The 23,696-nt window shown below is 43.7% G+C and overlaps 1 protein-coding gene across 1 annotated transcript in view; it reads left to right on the top strand.

Moving 5' to 3' along the window:
- Nucleotides 1-19,408: 19,408 nt before the first annotated feature.
- Nucleotides 19,409-23,696, top strand: part of LOC139767281 (discoidin domain-containing receptor 2-like) — a 92,489-nt gene continuing 88,201 nt past the window's right edge. The window contains 1 exon segment of the mRNA XM_071696470.1: nucleotides 19,409-19,647. The gene's annotated coding sequence lies outside the window, so the exon portion shown is untranslated.

The following is a 23,696-nucleotide window of genomic DNA, read 5'->3' on the forward strand; positions in this document are numbered from 1 at the left end:
GCACTTACTGGATTTTGAGTGTATGTGTGTGTGTGTGTGTGTGAGAGAGAGAGAGAGAGAGAGAGAGAGAGAGAGAGAGAGAGAGAGAGAGAGAGAGAGAGAAAGAGAGAGAGATTATAACTACTGAAGAATGCGAATCATTTGATAGACTCGTATCATACATAGACAGACAAATCCCCCCTCCCCCCCACAAGTCAAGGTGGGTTATGTGGTACCCCCCCCCCCCCCCCCACACACACAAGTCAAGGTGGGGTATGCAGGAGAAATTACCCTGTAGCGCCGTCATGTCCACAGAGACGAAGATCACATTCATTGACATTTGAATTACGTACAAATTGCCCGCCTGTCAGGAGGGCTACCGGCTCTGTAATGACCCTGACCTTCAAAGTCTCTCTCTCTCTCTCTCTCTCTCTCTCTCTCTCTCTCTCTCTCTCTCTCTCTCTCTCTCTCTATGTAAATTTGTATATATATATGCATGTGTTGGTGTGTATTATTATTATTACTATTATCATTATGATTATTATCATTATCATTATCCTTAGCAAAATTATCATCATCATTTCTATCATGATCATAATCATTACCATCATTATCATTATCAATGTCAATATCATTATCATTAGTCTTAAGTGTTCCTAGACAATATTTATCTTTACCTGTTGTCTTAACCAAGTATCCCGACTGAACTGTGACTGGCTAATGAAACCACATCACCACGTCTGGTCTTCACGTGGCAGTTGACCCAGTGCTGGTCTTCACGTGGCAGCTGACCCAGTGCTGGTCTTCACGTGGCAGCTGACCCAGTGCTGGTCTTCACGTGGCAGCTGACCCAGTGCTGGTCTTCACGTGGCAGCTGACCCAGTGCTGGTCTTCACGTGGCAGCTGACCCAGTGTATGAGAACCTGGTACATTGCACATCCAGCTCCGTTCTGAACACAGACATTCCTCCGTTCCTTATTAGCGAGGTCGTCTCAGTACTGGCTTACCTTGCAGCCTTAGGTCGTCTGGCGAAGCTGGATGGCTGGTCGAGTCTCTGGCTGACTGGCTACTTGCAGCCTTAGGTCGTCTGGCGAAGCTGGCTTAGCTGGGCTTAGCTTAGCTGGTCGAATCTCTGGTTGGCTGGCTATTGCAGCCTTAGGTCGTCTGGCGAAGCTGGCTTAGCTGGGTTTAGCTTAGCTGGTCGAGTCTCTGGTTGGCTGGCTACTTGCAGCCTTAGGTCGTCTGGCGAAGCTGGCTTAGCTTGGCTTAGCTTAGCTGGTCGAGTCTCTGGTTGGCTGGCTACTTGCGGCCTTAGGTCGTCTGGCGAAGCTGGCGAAGCTGAGCTTAACTGGTCGAGTCTCTGGCTACCTGGCTGCTACCCTCCCACCCTCGCTCACTTCGCTCCACCGACCCGACCCTTACCGGGCCAGTACGACAATCGCGCCTGTATCTCGCGTCTCCTGGACATAATCTCCGCTATCAGCCGATGAGGTATGGCCCTTTCTCCATTGTCTCATCCAGGGCGATCTATCCTTCGAGACGGCAGGAGGGAACCTGCAGCAGGAAGACTCGTGTCTCGTTACTGGCGGGCTTATTAAACCCTTCTCTCTCTCTCTCTCTCTCTCTCTCTCTCTCTCTCTCTCTCTCTCTCTCTCTCTCTCTCTCTCTCTCTCTCTCTCTCTCTCTCTCTCTCTCTCTCTCTCTCTCTCTCTCTCTCTCTCTCCCTTTTCTTCCCATCACCTCCCTTTCTCCTTTCCACGAAGTGCCCCCTTCTGCTCTCCCTCACCCACCACCCACCCACCTTCCTTCCTTCCTTCCTTCGTGTTCTCCCTTCCCTTTTTTTCTCCTCCCTTCCCTTCCTACCCCCTTCCATTCGTCATCCTCTCAACTTCATCATTCTTTGTCTTTACCTTGCTTCTATGTCTTGTGTATCATCGTCTGTCTGTGTCCTCTAAGGGTGTGCTCTGTCCCCTCAGAGAGAGAGAGAGAGAGAGAGAGAGAGAGAGAGAGAGAGAGAGAGAGAGAGAGAGATGGAGAGGAAGAAAAAGACGATGGAAAATGGCGTATGGAGGGGGGGGGGGGAGTTTGAGAAGAAAAGGGTGTATAAGGTCGGACTGGAGGGGGAGGGGCATGATGGAGTGTGTGTTGGGAAGGAAGGATTGAATGAACCAAACGCGAGATAAAGAGAGATATGCAAATGCGAGATTGATCACCTGATAATTGGAACGTGAACGAACGAGGGAAGTCACAAGAACGACGAAGAGGAGAGAAAAAAAACGTAAGAATGTTGTAGAGGAATAAGTGAGAAGGAGAAAGGTGTAATAAGAAACACAAAATGACACGAAGATAAAAAGAAGAGGGAGAAAGTGGGAGATGAATTGAGAATACGAATCAAAACTAAAAAAAATAAAACGTAAAGAGAGACGACAAAGAACATGGGAAGAAAACATTCGAGGATGTAATGAAGAAAACGAGTAATAAAGAACTGAAGAAACGACACCAAGAGACTGGGAAATGAAATCATTGAATGTACTGACCAACGAAGAGATCTGGGAACACCGAATCCAACCAAAGAAATGAAAGAGAAAAGATTAAAATCTATGAAAAATAAGACAATGAAGAGGCCTTAATGAAATACATAAACACAAACACAAAAGAGAGACATCGAAAGCATAAATATGAGATGGGAGAGACGAGTTGTGATGTCAAAGGGGAGGAGGGTTAGTAGAGATAACAACTGAAGGGGTGCTGCTCTGCTGATCCTTCCCCCTCCCTTCCCTCCCAACTCCATCCTCTCTGAGGGTAATACCGCCACTCAAAACGATCTGATCCTATAACAAAGGCTCAGGACGGGATCTGATAGCTTATACACCCGATTCAGTACAACTGATCTCTATCACAGCCCTGATTTTCGCATCTATATCTCGAGTTCTTTGCCTACGAACATTTCTATATCATCCCACAAGCAAATTCTTCTGGCAATCTTTGGGATTTGATTCAAAGTCCTTGGCGTGTGTGTATAAAGAGAGTTTGAGCGGCTGCCTTCGCTCTAAAGGGGTCTTCATTCACCCTCCGGGATCAGAAAAGGGTTGAGGATAGAGTAAAGAGGATCGAGGACCACCTTAATACCGTGCTGAATACCGGGCAGTAGGTTCCCATCCAGGTAATGCGATGCGGAAATACAAGCCGGAGGACATTGTGTGTGTGTGTCTTGTTGTCTATGAGGCTTGCTTCCAGTTCGTGTCGACGGCCCTCTCCAGGGAGGGTGCACGGTAGACCAGAATTAGGGAGTAAGGGATATTTAGCTGTTGGGGACTTGAGTAAACACGTAAATAGAAGCAAAACTTGGAGGGATTTGCTTGAGGACATATAATCAGCTTTCGGACACAAGAGATCATGAGGAAGCGGAGGTCTCTCTCTCTCTCTCTCTCTCTCTCTCTCTCTCTCTCTCTCTCTCTCTCTCTCTCTCTCTCTCTCTCTCTCTCTCTCACGTACCGAAAAAAAAAACACAGCATCGTCAAAGATTAATCCCCATTCCACACCCACCCCTCTTCTTTTCACTCTCCCCCGTGTATGTATATGAAGAGATTAATCCCATGAAACAAATCGCCCTCTTTTCCTGTGAATCCCTCTTACCGCTGTGTTGGCAGAGCTGTTGCCGGATTGAAATGCTGCTCTTAGTGATGATTTGCTCCCAGTATCACATGACTGGGGTTACCAATAGGTCAAGGTCGTGAGGCGAAGAGGCTGTACTGCAATATGAGACATCTGTTATATATATATATATATATATATATATATATATATATATATATATATATATATATATATATATATATATATATATATATATATATATATATATATATATAGGGAAGTGAAACACGATAAGTTCCCAAGTGCATTTTCGTGTAATAATCACATCACCAGTCAGGTGATACACAACGAACAGACGTAGCTAGGACGCCATTTGGTATATATATATATATATATATATATATATATATATATATATATATATATATATCCACAGTAGCCAATAACTGGTCGAACAACAGACTGGTCGAATTTCAGAAGCCCCCCAGTTAAATGGAAACATTAACCAGCAACAATTACTTATGAGTTTCCGTCTGGGGTGACGTGAATAGCGCTCCCCCCCCCCCCCCCCCCCCCCCCCCCGGCTACACACGGTCAGTTTCACAACAATCGCCAGGGAGGGAGGAGCTGACCGCCAGGTGTGTGACGTCACGGTGGACACCAGGCCACTACGTCATCAATACAGCTGACCCCTATACCACACCGTTTCACTGGTGGTCTTACGATGGTCACGAACGAGTCTACTACATCAAATCAAGCCACAAATTCCTGCATTTCCAATTTTTTCAGGTTGCAATAGAGAGATGGTGATGAACAGAAGGGTTGGTCATGGGACGGGGATTCAAAGAATGAGCGCACTAACCGCAAAAAATGTAGTTACGAAGAACGAGTCGTGTGAGTTGACGACGTGAGTCGTGTGTGAGTTGACGACGTGAGTCGTGTGTGAGTTGACATGAGTCTTGTGAGTTGACGACGTGAGTCGTGTGTGAGTTGATGACGTGGGTCGTGTGTGAGTTGACGACGTGAGTCGTGTGTGAGTTGACGTGTTATGTGTGAGATGATAGAAATTGTCTGTTTGGGGCTGTATGCTAGCAGCTCACATGTGGGTGAGGCGGAGAGAAAGATAGCTACTTTGGCCGAAGGAGTGACACATGAGAGGGAGGTGTGAGTGAGGGTGAAATAGAGAAGGAGGTGTGAGTGAGGGCGAAATAGAGAGGGAGGGTGGGTTAGGGAGAAACAGAGAGGGAGGTGTGAATGATGGAGAAATAGAGAAGGAGGTGTGAGTGAGGGAGAAATAGAGAGGGAAGTGTGAGTGAGGGAGAAATAGAGAGGAAGGGTGAGTGAGGGAGAAATAGAGAGGGAAGTGTGAGTGAGGGTGAAATAGTGAGAGAGGATGAATGAGGGTGAGAGTACCCCACGAGATTTTGCTTGAAGCTGGGCTCGATATACAGACAGACAGACAGACAAGTAGACAGATCCACAGACAGACAGACAGACACAGACAGACGGACACATATCGCTAGGATAACACAGATTAACAGGACGCTGAACCAGCCACGATACAAGCGGACATCTGCACCCCGAATCACGTGACGCTTCTGCTCTCTAGAACGAATTTGTTAAATATGAAAGCCATTCTTTGTTGTCCTGTCCTCTCCCATTTACCCCTCCCTTCCCCTTCCCCCCTCCCCCCTTTTCCCTTCACCCCATTATGAGGACACGTACCCCTCCCTCCCTCCCTCCCTCCCTCCGTCATTTCTCCCCATTACCATATTTCCAGATCAGGCAGCAGGCAGCAGCAGTAGTGGTGTGAGCAGTCAACGGACGCACTCCATTGAGTAAGGACAAAAGACGCCAGCTGACTCTATCCGTTCCAATAGCGTAAGGTTCGAGGGGGTTGGGGTTGAGGAAGAAGGGGGTGTGGTAGCGTAAGTTTCGAGGTGGGGGGCTGGGGTTGAGTGGCTCCGTCCACCCCCTTATGCTGGGGTTTGAGGAAGGGTCGTGTTTTCTTTCTCCTTTTCCACGACGTAATGGGTAAGGGAAAGAGGGATGGGGTGGTGGACGTTGGAGTTATTACTGACCTATACAATATACTCCCGGATGTTATGTGATTATCTGCGTGAAGTGGATGGTGCTAGGAATTGATTGACTGGTAGATTAGGTTGGTAGACCTGGATCCTTGAAGGACATAGACCCTTGAAAGGACCTGGATCCTTGAAGGACCTGGATCCTTGAAGGACCTGGATCCTTGAAAGGACCTGGACTCCAGGACGACCTGGTCCAGAAGAACATGAGTCTTGAAGGACACGCCACGAAGGCAAAGGTAAAGGCATTGTGACCAGGTCAATCATATAGGTACCATCTTCCCTGGTAGCTTGCCTTTGGCTTACCCCAACCCCATTCCAGTCTACCTACCCCCAGCCTTGAACATCCCCCTCTCTAACCCCATCCCTCTCTACCTCCTTTTCCTACCTCCTCTCCCCATCTCCACACTCACTCAACATCTTCCTTCACCCCAATTTGTCCCACACTCCCTCCCTCTCCTTACGTGTTCTCTGCTCTCAACATCCTCCTCCTATCACCTCCATTCTGACCTCTCACTCGTCAATCTCGACCGTTCTATCGTTTTCTCTCCCTCCCTATCATCCCCTACCCCATTCCTCATCCACCTCCTCTCCCCCCATCACCCCCTTCTCTTCCCACCCTTCTCTCCCAAGGGCCCCATCACCGGGGCGAACCAATATGCCGCCGTGACTTCCTCCCACTTGGCACTAATCACCCCCCCTCACCCCACACACTTTCCTACCCCCCATACGCTTCCCCCTCTCTCTCTCTCTCTCTCTCCCCATCTCTACCTACCGCAGCTAACTGCTCGACTACCATATGGCCTCGTAACAAACCATGCCAGGCGGAACCAGCCACTCGGAAATTTAAGTGTGATTATATGAGGTGCGAGAGAGAGAGAGAGAGAGAGAGAGAGAGAGAGAGAGAGAGAGAGAGAGAGAGAGAGAGAGAGAGAGAGAGAGAGAGAGAGAGAGAAACACCCCAACTGGCAGAGAGAAACCTGACCTTTGTAAATAAGTGACCTTTGTATATACGTCGCCGTTGTAGCCATATTGTTATCATGAACCTTAATATTACGAACATCAGTTCGTCTTAGCAAGTCGTCCTTACGAACCTTGATATTGTGAACATCTGTTCGTCATGGGAAGTCGATCCCACAAGCCTTAATATCATGAACATGTGGTCGCTACAGAGAGGTAGTTACTATAAGTCAGATCCCGTTAATGGGAGGTGGTCGCTACAGCAGTGTAAAAACAGCTCTGGACACTGCCCTGGTCGCTATAATTAAGTTGCCGATATAAACACATGACCGTTATAAACATACATATAGCTTCAATAGACATGTGGGCGATACAGATATATATATAGACAAGCGGCTCCTATAAACATTCAGCTACTATAGCTATATGCTTTCAATATCCTATTGATATTTAGTTGCTATAGCCATAGAGCTGCTATAGCAGTATAGCGGCTATAGAAGTCTAGCTACGATAACATATTTTCACGTGTGGGTTGAGAATAAGAAGGTAATGACAACAACATCCGCTAGGGGCGCCACCTACCCCCATAGAGGGAAGAAATTCCATCACATCTTCCATCACTTTTATTCCTAGCTAAACCAGTACCACAGCGACGTGTACCTTCATTCCCCTACTGTATTTGCTCTTAAAAGAATAGCAAATGAACTCTTACACCATCTATTTTCCCTCCCAATCACACCTTGCCCTCCCAGTTTCCATCCCTTCTCTTCTTCACCGCCTCCATCCCTTCCAACCTCCTTCCCGCGCGTAGGAAAATCACAAGACCAACTCCTTTCCACCTCCCCCTCACGCTGGGGAAATATTACCATGGTTGGTATACAGCAGTATGGAGGAGGGGAAATCGTCTCATTTATTCACGAGGCGGGGGAGGTAATGGACGATGGTTTTGGGGGCTGGCTTGCCCCTGGGGAGGAGAGAGACGGAGAAGCCTCTCAAGGCGCCCCACACACACACACACACACACACACACACACACGGTTTGTAGCAATGAACAATGATTTTACATTGAAGCTAGTGAGACTTTTACCTGCTTTGTGTTTGTGTGTGTGTGTGTGTGTGTGTGTGTGTGTGTGTGTGTGTGTGTGTGTGTCCATCACTTCGATGCTACGTATATAAAACAGCCATCTGAAAACACACTTTCGAGACATGTACGAGTTTCTTTTTTCACATCAGCGTCCTGGATCGTACCCATCCATCTCTCCAGCGCTGCCAGACACCATAACTAGCATTATCACCGAACCAAGACCAAGTCTTTAACTTCCAGACAGAAGACATCTAACACCAAGTTGTCCTCCGCCTCACAAACACACACATACACAACATCACCATCCTCACCACCCGTGGTCCAGCCGGGTGGACAGCCCCAATCGTTCAATCCCCAACTAAAAAAGAATCCAAACACCTGCGAAGCTGTCTTAACTCACTCAATGTTGTGTATTTCCTTTATTTTCCCCTCCCTCACCAGCTGGTTGGTCTTCCCACACACCTGATTGGGTAAGAAGTACCTCGATCCGCCTCTTCTTCAACGGCTCTGTCCTTGAATTCGTTCCCCACTCAACATACAGCCATAATTTAGATCTCTTTTTTTATTGGCCGGGCCAAAACTCAGTTAACAGCTGCGTTTAGCCACATGGGGCGTGAGGAGAAGGATGTCCTCGCCTTTCCTATCGTGTTCTCCATAGGATCTCGATAAGGAGTGTGGGGTACTACCTGTTGAGACAACCTCCTCATTGACCAATTGATCCATCGTTTCCTAAACTTCCTCTTCTTCGTCCTCTTAAACCATCCCCTTTAGCATGATATTCCACAGTGGTACACAGCAAGATTCGAACACCCAGTACCACCAAAATTAGAAGGAAAAAGAGAACGTTCACCGATGAATGGTTAATAGAACTGCAAAAAAAAGAAAATCTTATAAATCGATGCAAAAACTTGAGGTCTTCCTCCGCGCTCCATCGGCTGACACCGCTCGCGCCAAACATGGCGAGCTGCCTCAACCCAGCTCGACTTTACAACCGTTCGAAAGCATTATATCTACCCCGGAACGGCATCGGCGTATGAATATCTCAGGGATGGGCAACGTTATCGTGTGTGTTGACAACCTGACCTTCAACGAACGCGATGTTAATGGCGACGGGAACGCTAACGCGCCCTAAATGCGCCAGCTTTCATCCGCGCCGACAACTAGATCCAAAATATACATACGTTCATCTGCACAGGGTTTGTCTGTACGTTCACCTGCACAGGGTTTGTCTGTACGTTCATCCGCACAGGGTTTGTATCGCTTCATAGAATTAAGAGGTGAATATGATATATTCATAAAGTCTCAAAAAAGGTACAGGTGTATAGTGAGTAGTTCATGTCTTTTGCAAACACGATACGAAACGATATGGCAGGATTCCATTTCTGATGCGTGCCGATGGTGAACATTTTGGATTCTATTGGAATTTATGTCATTAATACAGAATCATTTGTACTGGCATTTGACATTTGACTCAAATGCTAGCTGTATAGCTTCGTTTCGCTGGTTCCTATAATAATGTTATACAGTTGATATAAAAAGCTGCCATTCTTTTCTTCATATAGCTGATGGAACAGAAATCAACACGATATACTATTCCTTTAGAAAAATAATTCCTTTAGAAAAATCATTCTAAATATGATCTAAATATAATCTAAAAATGTAATCTGTTGTACTTTGGGCATAAAGCTTTCTAAAGAGGCTTGCAAATCATGCGTAAAGAAGCTTATGGAAGAAAAGCTTGATTACAGTATGTTAACAAGTAAAGCTTAGGAGGAAAAAGTCGCCTTGAAGCTGCTTCGGCAACATTTTTCATGTCCCAAGAAATCCAAAAGCAAATTACAACACACACACACACACACACACACACACGAGACAAGTCAGGGAAGAATTTGCATCTTTCGTTTTTGTCGAAACTGCGAGATTAGTGTTGGAACTTCTCGTTTTCTACGATGTAATTCTCCATCGGGACAAAAAAGTCTCTATGTAACGTTAGGACAAAATTCTGTCCTCACCATCTGGACAAAAATCTGTACACCCCCCTCGCCCCTCTTCTCGGGACAAAAATCCAGTCGCTTCCCTTTGGTCAAAACTGTCAAAAAAAAAGGAAAAAAGTTTAAATCACAAGGGAAAGGTCGTTTGAACTCGAATTCCTGAAACTTTCTCCACCAGTTCTGATTACCCAAAATAGACCTTAATCTCAACAGGCAAGTGATGGAAATGTCGAGGGTCGTGGATCCCAAAATGTGCCGGGTGCAGAGTTCGAGCTGTGTCGACCCGGCGTTCGAACTGTGCCGTGCCAGGGGTTCATACTGTGCCGGGCCAGGGTTCACACTGTGCCGGGCCAGGGTTCACACTGTGCCGGGCCAGGGTTCACACTATGCCGGGCCAGGGTTCACACTGTATGCCGGGGCAGGGTTCAAGATGTGCCAGGCTGGGGCTCGAACTATGTCTAGCCGGGGTTCGACTTGTGCCGAGCTATGGTATGCCGGAGTTCGTGCCAGAGTTCGAACTTGGGCCAGCTAGGGGGTTTGAAACTCTGCCGGACCGGAGTTTGAACGGCTCCGATCGCGGTGTTGATTCTCTCTGTCTCTCTCTCGTACGAAATCTCCTGCCTCAGACAGACAGACAGACAGACAGACAGACAGTCCACCGAGCCTCCAAGGACATAGACACAAACGAACCCGCCGTCCAGAACCACAGCGTCAGCAGAGGGGGGGAAACGATTCCTCCCTCCCCTACAACAACTACACAACCTTTCTTCTGGCCAGACAGACAACACTCACAACCCTGTGATGGTTGGGCCTGCTACACACACACACCACTACAACTACTACTATTACTACTACTACTACTTCTACTACTACTACTACTACTACTACTACTACTACTACTACTACTACTCCATATACCATGATGATGTCTATGGAAGCAGCCCATTCAATGGGTACGTATCACTCTCGAAGTATCAAGACCCCCTGAAGGACTTACCTCCCACAGATGCATACGTCTTTTCTCAATGATGTTGGCAGATCTGAAACCCTAGGATGCAAACGACTTCAGAGATCCCTTGCTGTTTTCCCTTACGTATATATACAAAATACAACAGTAAGTTGCGACATAAGTACCATTAGCCCACTTCCGTCTCAGTTTAGATAATACACACACACACACACACACACACACACACACACACCACACTTCTCCTCGGTGTAAGTTTTCCCCGAGTTGGAATCATATGACATCATTTTCTGTTCCCTTTACTGCTCACTCGACCCCGATCTCGTGTCTCCATGGAGGAGGCATTTGCCTGATTACACCACTTTAGCCTGGCCTTCTCCCGCCCCAAAACCCCTCCGCCCTGAATGGCTACGATCAAACCCCTTGGTTCCGTTCTGGGTCATTCCGCCATCATAAACCCGTCTTCGTTCTCTTTCTCCTTTCGCTTCCCGGTTGCATCAGTTCCTGTTTTATTTCCTTCACTGACGAATGTAAGCATCGTCCAATCGTTTTCTTTATTCTTATGTTCGGCAGACAGGATCTCCTTCATTCTATCACGCCAGCCACTACGGAAAATTAACTATTATTGAACAGATGATGAAAACTGAGCATCAGCCCCAAACACATACACCTAAGGAGGTTTGAACACTCACTATAAACCATTTTGATCCTTACCTAAAAAGAGAATCTCTTTGCTATATCTTTACATCTTCCGAAACCAAAGCATAGTAGCCCATCAATGAGTCGGTTGAGGAGAAATGAATTCTGATTGGATTACAAATGTGATACAAACGTCTTCAGCAACACAGTCACTTGAGCATGACGTACGACCCTTGAACACGACGGTACGACCCTTGAGCATTAAGGCACGACCCTTAGGCATGAAGGTACGACCCAATGAGCACGACGGTACGACTCTTTGGCTATGATAGTGTGACCTCTGACTTGACCCTAGGGTTCGCAGTGGTTACCTCTGTGGCGGGGTCACCAAAAGCATGAGGAAGAGGCTTTTTATAGCCAGTGTAACTATTTCTTTAATGGCTGTTGTGAAAGCTGAGGATGTTGAGGTGAAGACGAGAAGGGAAGAGTCGGTTTAGTGTTTTTCTTTAAGCAGTGAGTGAAGATTGGTGACGGTGATAGTGAAGATACAGAGGAGCAGGAGGTGTGTGATAGTGATGATGATGTCGATGGTTGTAGTGTAGATAGTGATCTGTTGGATGACATTATTGGTGGTAGTAGGGAAGTAGGCGATAGTGTAGGTCTTAGTGGTGATTATGGTGAAGATAGGAAGGAGAAGTGATAGTGAAGGCAGGAGGGATAAGTGATAGTGAAGATGCACTAGATGAAGGTATTATGAACTGATGCCGTGGATGAAAAATGATATGAACGTGACAGCGTTGAGGTGAATACTATAAAGACATCCTTGAAAAGAAAATGAGAGTGATTATGAAGAGGGCTAAATCATTACCTTCTGTGGACCAATCCTCCTTCTTCTTTGTACGCCAGGTCTATAAAAGAAAAAAAAAAAACTTTGAACAGGATTCAACGCCCTTTGCCTGTTTAACCGGCCAGCCAACGGCGTATAGGAGTGTGGGCCAGACCCCCACACCAACAGGCGGATCCAACTTTTAATTACCATCATTAATAACCCGTATATGGGCCAACCATTAGCGCCAGTACCCTATCATTGACTTGTTATCTCAACCCCATCGCATTTTAATGCCTTTTAAACAATATAAACTAAACACATTTTGTAACCAGACATAGTTACTGTAGAGGAAATGATAGAAAACAAATTTCTAGGTGTCTGTTAAGCCCGGGAAGTCGTAAAGAAACAACAAACTACCAATTAAATTGAATTTGTCTCTGAGCCACCTGAAGTTCCGGGATACGACGCGTGGTGGCAGCATCGGCGCCGCCCCCCCGTCCGTTGCAACCGACGCCAACATAGCCCGCCATGTAAGGCAAGACTCGACTCTTAATTGATCCCTCATTATTGTAATCGAATTGTGCTGGTGTTAGCTAGCCGTCTGAGAGTTCCTCCTCCCCTCCAGGGAAGCGACTATTGCCTGACACCTCCCTGTTTAGGATGAGATACCGGGAGGGGGGGGCGCTAAAACAACGAGGAAATGTCACTTGGGCGAGAGTCGTCCCCTACTTTGTCGTAGACGAAGGTGACGTTTGGCTGTAAATCGTCTCCCTTGATGGCTAGTTGGACCTGACATCACTTGGAACTCGGGTGTTTGATGAAGGGATACAAAGATTTAATAGGAAAGCCTTGTCACTTCGGGCATGACTGGAGATGAATGGTCGATAGAGTGCGAAAAAGTGGACCTGTCCGTATCACATTCGAGGTTTGAGAGTACAAGAGCGAGCGAGAGGGAAAAAAAAGACTGTAAACATTGTACTTGCCGCTCGCCAGGATTGTAGGAGGAGGAGGCAGCAGTAGCGTCGTCTTCTCCTGGGTGCTGATGGGGGAGTGTTCGTAGTACCTGTTTCTGATGCGGGATAAAGAGAAATGAATGACATCGTGAGTGAGTTCATGCAAGATTTAACAGTGAAATTTAACGTCGTGTTGAGTAATACGACGCGGTGGTCGTGGAGATGACGCTAAATTCAGATTTCTTGTTCAAAACTCAGATTTCTTGTTTAAAATTCAGATTTCTTGTTCAAAATTCAGATTTCTTGTTTAAAATTCAGAATTCGTGCTCAAAATTCAGATTTCTTGTTTAAAGCGAAAGAAAAAAAGTAAAAAAAAAAGAAAGGTATCTTATTCACATCAGTTTCTGCTTTGACTTGACGCTCCCTCATCTAAATGTCAGTTTGTGAGACGTTACTTCAAATATTTATAACCAGAGTTATTTTCTGCCTTGGCTACAGTTGTTATCTTCGTCCGTAACTTTTTCACAACTTTGCTGTTGAAAACTTTTTGCGAGCCTCGTCTTGCGTATAGAACCGGTGGTCCTTTGTTTAGATGACTACGAACTATTGATACATTTTTCTATACTTTGTCATAATACTTTGCAAGTACCCTAAGCTACGTTGGTGTTGATACACCCTCTATAATCTCTCGTTATCTAATCTTATCCTCCTTCATATCCGCTTGTGGGTGAAGGTGACACGATTCCTAAATATAAACTTAGTTATATAAATAGAGTTCTTATCTCTTTATATAGGATCGTGAGGTTGCAAGGCTGCGCTCCACGCAGGAGCAGGGTTAAGTGGGTTTCTTTACAGGGCGAAAGGGGGGAAGGTTGTATACAACTCTGTACGACTTACTCCTTCACGTCTGATAATGATGATTCAACCTCGTTCGAGGTGGCTTCTGGCTCTCAGTGTTACTCCTTGCAGACAGAATACACACACACACACACACACACACACACATAAACATGTACACATACACACACACATAAACACGTACACATACACACACACATAAACACGTACACATACGCACACACATAAACACGTACACATACGCACACACACATATATATATATATATATATATATATATATATATATATATATATATATATATATATATATATATATATATATATATATATATATATATATATATATTCACACAACATCAGAGGTTGATGACGTCAGGGGGCATCAACACGATCATCTCCGAGCTAAAACAGACGCAGCTTCTCCTTGGCCAGGCGAGCATCAGAGGTGTGAGGGGCCTGTCGCCTCCTGCAGGACGGGGCGCAGACGCTCAGAGAGAGAGAGAGAGAGAGAGAGAGAGAGAGAGAGAGAGAGAGAGAGAGAGAGAGAGAGAGAAATCGACTCTGACTTATACAATGGACCACGTACGTACACATACACACACACACATACACACAGACAACAGACAGACCGACCAACACACCGAATCGCCAAATACCATCAATATTCATATCAAACAATGAATTCCATACTTTACGACCACCACAGACTGTGTGTGACTACACTGCCGGGAGGATAAACATGGGAAGCCATGTTTTTGAGAATATTTGCTCAATCAGCGAGACAAATATTGCCCGCAGCCAAATACCAGTGGACAATATTCAAATATCTGATGTGGTGATGAAGAAAAAGAAGAAGAAGAAGAAATCTAGTTGGTGGAATTGGTTGTTTGGGCTCTACGGCTGTGAACTACCAGGGTTAATTAGGGTCGTTAACGTCCATCAGTCGGAATAGGTAAGTGTTAAGGATAGTTCCAAGACCGCCTATGCTATCATGCGACCCCAATTGGACTAGAAAAAAAAATCCAGAAATTTTAATTTTTTTTTTCCATTTTGGGGAAAAAATGGTAATATAAATTTCATCATAAAAGTGATTAAAAAAAAGATCCCTTTGGGGTTTTTTTATATATAAAGTTTATGAAATAATCTATATACGGCAACAAAAGATTACATTGCTCTTGTTATTAGATTTTTTTGTATACATTGCAGTGTGCACGCTTCGTACTTTTTACCCAATTTTTTTTGTGTAAATAAAATTTGAAATTGAAACTGGCAAACAGTAAGATAACTTTGTTTCCAGGATAGGGTAATACCGTAGTAAAAAACAATATATATATATATATATATATATATATATATATGTGTCGGAGGTGGAGGGAACGAGGAGAAGAGGGAGACCAAATTGGAGGTGGAAAGATGGAGTGAAAAAGATTTTGTGTGATCGGGGCCTGAACATGCAGGAGGGTGAAAGGAGGGCAAGGAATAGAGTGAATTGGAGCGATGTGGTATACAGGGTTTGACGTGCTGTCAGTGGATTGAATCAAGGCATGTGAAGCGTCTGGGGTAAACCATGGAAAGCTGTGTAGGTAAGTATATTTGCGTGTGTGGACGTGTGTATGTACATGTGTATGGGGGGGGGGGGGGGTTGGGCCATTTCTTTCGTCTGTTTCCTTGCGCTACCTCGCAAACGCGGGAGACAGCGACAAAGTATAAAAAAAAAAAAAAAAAAAAAAAAAAAAAAAATATATATATATATATATATATATATATATATATAGATAGATAGATAGATAGATAGATAGATAGATAGATAGATAGATAGATAGATAGATAGATAAAGACGAAGACAACGATGATGAAAATCCATATAAAGATACAAATCATGTTTATAACCAAATATTATATAATAATTAGGGAGTCAAGTGTACGACTAGATCATCATAACCAAAGGGTCGTGCCTTCGTGTTCAAGGTGTCGTACCATTATGACCAAGGGGCTCTCCCTTCGTGCCCAAGGGTCGTTTCCTCGTACTCAAGGGTCGTACCGTTGGGCTGAGGGACCATACCGTTGTCCTTAAGTGTCGTTCTACCGCACTCAAGGGTCGTATCGTCGTACCCAAGGATCGCACAGGTAAACACCCCAGACTCTATTGCGTGCGTACTGGAAGAGAGCAAAGGTTGACAAGGACCTTAGTATAACTTGCATCTCTTGTCTATCACCACAACCAGCTGTTGAAGCCGTCATCATAACCAGTTGTGGAAGCCGGGCTTAATATAATCAGAAACTAACATCCCCTTTCACCAGATGATCCCTGGGATGATCCCTGGGATGAAATATCCCAATCCTCCGCTTATTTGTCTGACACCTCGCGTCTCATGTCTTCATTCTCGTCGCAAAGATGGAAGTGTACGATCGATTGCACCTCCTCCGTATTCTTGAGAGATTGGCACCGTTGGTAGACTCATTCACGTCTTCGTTGGTAGACTCATTCACATTTTAGTAGGTAGACTCATTCACGTTTTAGTAGGTAGACTCATTCACGTTTTCGTTGGCAGATTCAGTCATTCACTCATTCACTCAGGAAGGCCACTCATTCAACGTGGACTAGAAACGGAAGCGGCTCCTTCTCCTCCTTTACCCCTTGAAGAACCCCCACTCCTCTCTGGGTAAGGAGGTGTTGACGCGTGTTCTCTGCTCGCTCGTAATGAGCTAACTATCAGCGACTTTGAGTAGCCCTTCCTTCCTCCAAGGCCTCCCCACTCCCTCCTCCCCCAAACTTCCCCTCCCCGCCACATCCTTCCTACATCACCAAGTCACCCCCCACCCACCACCCCACTTTTTCATATATATCTCCCCATCCTTTTATACACCGCTTCTCATTTTCGATTCTCCAATTCTTTCGTCCACCCGAACAATCACATCCAGCCAGCTATGACGTAAGTAACGTTACGACCCCTTCCGTTACGACTGTCACTCGTTCATGAACTGGTGTCGTCAGCCAATTGCATTTCAGTCTGAGCGTGGTGTCATACCTCCATCAGCTAATCACGTCTCAGTCACGAGACAACGTCATAAAACACCGGCCAATGACGTCCAAGGCGTGACTGACGTCATGGAGTGGTGTTTGGTCACCTTTGACCAATAACTAGCCAGGGATGAGTGACGTTATAGTGGCGTCATAAAGCGTGGTATGACCCCTCAGCCAATCCCGTCTCACCAGATTGAGGCTAAGAAGTTCTGTCGGCACGCTTTTCAACCAATCAGACGACACCGTTAGCATAATGGATTGTTCTTGTAATCCTTATCTAATCAGGTTTCACGCTATCTCTCATCACGGGCGTCTTATGTCGAGCTAGACATGGTTAGTCACAAACTGCCTTTGCCAGAATATATATATATATATATATAAGCAGCTCCAATCAGGGTTTTACGAAGCGAATTCTAAACACCCAATTTACAAAAAAAAAAAAAAAAAAGGGGGGAGATAATTCTTTCTTTCAATCTGAATTTTTTTTTTATCTGATTTTCGATCAGTTTTTTGTCATTGTTAAAGAGAAAACATTGAAGGCCAATTCTACTTCGCCAGCCAATCACTAATCACCATGTACCCAATCACAATTTACCATGTATGAAGACAACCCATCATAAACGTAATACAAACTAAGACACTCAATTTCTCTTTACCCTCGTGTATTAACCCTATCTAATATCTAACAAAGGAAGAGCGTAATTGGTCCTATTTCAAAAAATTTACGATTTACGAGCGACTCACGAAAAAAATGGGCAATAAATCTTATACAGTAGATGTATCTGAGGGTCCTCATGAAAAGTCTGAATACAATAGTGTAGTGAAGTGTAGTATGTGATACCTGGATGTTGTAGGTGTAGCGATGTGCCAGTGATGTTGTAGAAGTGATGTGCAGGATATATTGTAGGTGTAGCGACGTCTAGGGGATGTAGGTGATGTCTAGGTGATGTAGCGATGTGTAGGTGATGTTGTAGGTGTAGTGAAGTGTCGGTGATGTTGTAGGTGTAGTGGTGTGCAGGTGATGTTGCAGGTGTAGTGATGTGCAGGTAACGTCTAGGTGATGTTGGGTGCAGGTGAGTTGTAGGTGTAGTGATGTGCCGGTGATGTTGTAGGTGTAGTGATGTGCAGGAAGATGTTGGGTTGTGCAAATAAACAAACGAGATCTGAGGGTTAGCTGGTACACTGGCTATATATATAGGTAGGTCAAACTCATAATTAGTGATATATACCAACACTACCATAAATAAGGTCAAATGTTATATCGCATGAACAACATCTTACGGTCATTTACATCTCCTGACGATATATTCTCAGGTCAGCACCCTTAAAACACCCTTAAAAGTTTATCAACTTTCAATTCCAGTTTGGCGACATCTTTTCAAAAGGCCAGCCCTTACTTAAATTACCATGTATTCGCGATATTCGAAAGGCCAGCCTTTTAAACGTCCGATGCTTGTAGTAATCACAATGACCAGCCCATTTAAAGTCCTTAGACAGACGATATCTCTAGGCTATACAACCAGTAAGTAGCCTCCCCAAGCTAGCGATATTTAAAACCTTTCCCACATTCCATACCGGCAAAATCAACGCGTCAACCCCTATATAGCATGTTTTCCAATGTTGACTCTCACATTATCGAAGCCCCTTTACGTCTCAGACATTACCTCAAGACCATCCCTACATCGTAATAATAACAGAAGTCCCACTCCTTCAACGCATCGCACCAGCGATATACCAAACATCATTTTGTTGATAATTCTCGAATAAGCCTTTTAACGTCTCACACACCAGCGGTTCGCTGAGTCTCTTCCAGACAGACCTTCCCTGGGTATGGGTGGGTCTAAACCCACCTTCCTTCCCCCCCTCGCTGCATAATTCGACACCCAACGCCCAAGTACTATTTAGCCTTAGTGTCAAACAATAGATTCTAATTTCATTTGCATTTTGTTATCAGGGTAGATAGAGTGCAATGTATATATAGGTTTTTTTTTTTGGCGTAAGGGTAGTTCCCTAATTACCTACACTGACTCTCGATTAAACTCCTGGACATAATGACACGGTAAAGAAATACAAAAGTTGATTTGTATAATGAAAATATTATTATTTCGCAATGTCGTTTGTGTAATAAAGACAAAAAAATGTGGCAACGTTATCATAAATTACTATAGAAAGTTACGGTGCGTCTCAGCACCATTACCGTAGATGAACCCCCAATCCAATGACATCCAAGAAAATCTATTACCCTTCCCTTACGACTGATGAAGGACATAGAAGAAAAAAAGAGAAGAAAAAACGATGAAGAAAAACACTGAAAAATGCATTAAAATTCGCCCGTTGGCATCTGGTGGGCGGGCCCCTGCTAGCGGTGGGAGACCTCCGGGGGGGAAGGGGGGGGGGAGAGGGTAAGGTGGACCGGCTGAACACTGGCCAGTATCACCTCGGCCGCCGGAGAGGGAGGGTGTACGTTGTTCCTCGCCGTGACCTCCTCTGAATGCCGTGTCTGTTAAATCTCTCGTGTGTTTTTTAAAACCCATCCCGGGGGGCGACTTGTGACTCGTGTCGGACCTTGTGTTTTATGTGGTGGCAAATGTGGCTAACGGGACGTTGAAGACTGTTATCATTGGCAGGAGGAATTGTTGATATAGTGTGGAGAGAATTGAGCAACATGGACACGTAAAGGTAAGTCTTTTGACAAGCAAGTTTTTGTTCTGTAATTGCCATTTTCTCGCTAGCGCCAGCACTTCCCTCAGTTTTACACTAGATTATTTACTAGTTTGTGGCGTTTACGTAGATCTATTTACAGTTCGAATGGCATTTAAAGTTGTATTGAGACTCTTATATCATTTACAGTTGACATGGAATTTACTTGGTTTTATATGTAAACAAAAAGCATACTAATTAATGTTTTGTGGTTAATCATTGTTGTATACCTCATTAATCTTATCGCTGCCATAAAGGTTAAGTATTTTATATAAAGATATCCACGTAGCCGTCAAGTTGCCCACAGTACATTTCATATATAGATAGATAGATAGATAGATAGATAGATAGATAGCATTGATGTGCGAGCTAGAAATAGGTTATTGTAATGTAAGAAAGTATTGTCATTGTATTGGTCGTATGCACAAACAACTTGAAAAACCCCTCAAAGACCAGTTGAAATTACGTTAAGCTGGTGTAACGAGCAACCCCAACCCCGTTTTAGTGTCAAATTACACCACTGGAAAAAAAAAAATGATGTATGGGCGTCCAATAAAGTGACCGTAATGGGCGAGTCGGCGTTATATGGAAGTGAACTACAAGTTATCCCTCTTGAGTGGCCGTTTTAGGTAAGGTCATCGCTGTATGCGAGGTAATTAGGTAGTTTAAGGTATCGCCTGTGTGTAAACGACCGTAATAGGCCACTGCTGTTTTAGGGAGTGATTAGGGAGGGATTATCGTTGTATGTGAGTGGTCGCTTGCACACATGATCGTTGTACAGAGGTGGGGCTTTAGCTAGAGGGCACCACTGTATAGAGGTGACTGTTCATACAGGTCGTCGCTCTACACAGGTAACTGATACAGCTTGTTCATGTATATGTCGAGGTGACCACAAAATGTCCCTATATATATATATATATATATATATATATATATATATATATATATATGTATATGTATATGAACGTATATACGAAATTAACGTTATGGAGGGCAGCCTTATTTTGTATATAGTATATGACTATATAAAGGTGCCACCAGCTTGTATAGGTACCACAGTTAACTTTATATAGACGTGACCCCCTATAACAGTTTTAAGTATATATATATATATATATATATATATATATATATATATATATATATATATATATATATATATATATATACAGGTTACCACTATCAAGTTTAACTGTAGGAACCGCTACCACAGTTTAATTGAATATAGAATTTACCACTACCACATGTTTTGCAGTCAGGCTGTGCTGTGGGAGATACAGTTCGTCTTCATACATCTCTAACGTCACTACAGAATTTTAACCTAGATTTTGAAACTGGGATGCGAACGAAAAATAATTAGATATGCTTAAGCAACGGCGCTATTCATCATTGGGGAATTCTGTGGTGAAGTGGATTTTTAAGACTTCCTCATGTTCGATCAGATGTTTTTTATTTTTGCAGATTTTTTGACACATTTATTGAGATGAAAAACCTAGGCTGCCTATTTTATTTTTTGTTTTTGACCTGGTTTCATGTCAATGCTTCATGCACTGTATACGAACAAAACTATAAACAGAGGTTTATTAAGGGGTCTGTTAACCCTCAAATAGATAGATAGTAACTTGGATAGTGAATGGAATATGATTCGAAATTATTGGTATTCACGTCAGCTTAAAAATTATCACAGATATTTGCCGGTTTGAATTCATTTGTGATGAATCAATTCTTAGAATTATTATTGTTATTATCAATATTGTTATCAGTTATAGTAGTTGTACTCTACAATCAGTGTGTATATTCAAGTAAAATCGTCTTGTCTGTGAAGTTTATTAACTCTTGAACATTATTATTATTATTATTATTATTATTATTATTATTATTATTATTACCACCATCTTCTTCAAAGCCTGTGTGTTTTATCTGTTGAAATCATCTGTTTTGTGAGGTGAAGACCCTAGTAATGTGTAACCCACATCTTGCATACACTCAAAAGCTCAGTCTGTCCTTACATTTGGTTGTTAAGCTGTTGTGGGAAGGGGTTTGTTTCTCAGTGGATTGCCGTGTGTATCCGTGTATGTATACTTTGTGGATATGTATCATTCATGTGTGGTAATCGTTCTCGTGCGCTCACTGTCGACAGGGGATTGGAGAATATTATTTGTATCGATTTTTTATTTTATTGAAGATTTTTTTTTAGTTTTGATCTCTGGTATTCGGCCTTTTTGTTGCTTAATGGGGGTACACAGGTCAGTCCTCCCCTCAAGTCTGTTTTGATTAGCCAGACTGTTAGTATCAGCAGCAAGCGTGGCCAGAGCCAGCAGCAGAGAGTTTATCTGCATATTTTGCAGACGTCTGTTTCAGCCTACGTCTTGCATATATATATATATATATATATATATATATATATATATATATATATATATATATATATATATATATATATATAACACCGTTATACATATGTATAGCTTAGATGTATATGATATTTACGATAAACAATCTTATGCCGTTGTTGTATACGTTAGAGAGTCGTAAACCATTGGCACACACACACACACACACACACACACACACACACACACACACACATTTGTGTATAAATATATTATATATGTGATGCAGAGTCATTAGTGGGTGGGAGACATAGGTAATTTAGGTTTGCAAACAACTGTTTTGCTGGAAAGGATCCGACACAGAACTATAAGATCAAAAGCCATAGAGAATTCCTCTCTCTCTCTACCTTTTGCCACAGTCGAAGGATTTTGAAAGCACGCTCAAAATCCTGACTCAAAATCCTCCTTTTAATCGCTGATGGAAACTTCAGAGTTGACATGTGTGTCTCTCTGTTGATCCATCTTTCCATCTTGTCTACAACAGGTAATTTTATTTATAATTGGGGTGACCTAAGTGTATGAATCAGACACGTCGTCATTCACACGGTAATTACTAGGTGGAATGGGTTGTTAGTCATAGCCGTGGTCGTTAAGAACGATGAGAAATATAGATGAGAAGAGATCAGGTCAAGGGAAATAGATACAAGGAAGGGGTCGAATGAGGTGTTAAGAAGAATGAGGTAAATGAGGTGGGAGAAGGTGTTAATGATGAGTGATTTTGATTTGGGTGTACAATGAGTTTACCCTTGGCACGGGTAAAGCCACGACACAAAACACTCCCAGTTTTATTATTTTTTTTATTTTAGGAAGCGATATTTTGTAATACTGAGTATTGTGGGTTTTCCAAAATAGATTGGATGGTTTGGATGGTGGGCCCACAACATGTGTATGGGATTGGAAAGCTTTAACGTTAAGGCCGTGTTTCGATACTGAACAGTGGACAGCGAGTGAGATTTCGATAAAAAGTATGGATTGTGAGAGAAGGTGTGTTCACTGCATTAGATGGTAAGTATGAGGAGAAGGCAGTAAGTATGAAGTGTGTGGAGTTATCGGCGTAAGAACGAATAGGATTGAATGTTGAAGGGAGAGTATCAACATTAGGGAGAAGAAAATGGAAGCAGACACAGTACAGGACCCTGAGGAACACCTAGTTGTCAGATGAAAGAGAGGGAGAACACCCTACAGGGAGGGAAAAAAGAGGGAGAACACCCTACCAGGGAGGGGAAAAAGAGAGGGAGAACACCCTACCAGGGAGGGGAAAAAGAGAGGGAGAACACCCTACCAGGGAGGGGAAAAAGATAGCAACCTGGGTCGGCGGTGGGAGGGAACGTAACAGCCACTGCATTGCTGGCTCAAGAGATAAAAGAGGACTAGTTGGTGGAAATGATATTGATAAAGGTGGTAGTGATGCCAGTAATGATAGTGAGGGTGATTTATAAGGGGTCTCGTGTGTGATGACAGACAGTGGCTAGCTCTCTCTCTCTCTCTCTCTCTCTCTCTCTCTCTCTCTGCCGTGAGTGCTACGCGCAAGGTCTGCCATATATATATATATATATATATATATATATATATATATATATATATATATATATATATATATACACACACCTTGGTATCCCTTGCATTGCTTTGGAT

Source organism: Panulirus ornatus, chromosome 59 (genome assembly GCF_036320965.1).
Source record: "Panulirus ornatus isolate Po-2019 chromosome 59, ASM3632096v1, whole genome shotgun sequence".
Taxonomy (NCBI): Eukaryota; Metazoa; Arthropoda; class Malacostraca; order Decapoda; family Palinuridae; genus Panulirus; species Panulirus ornatus.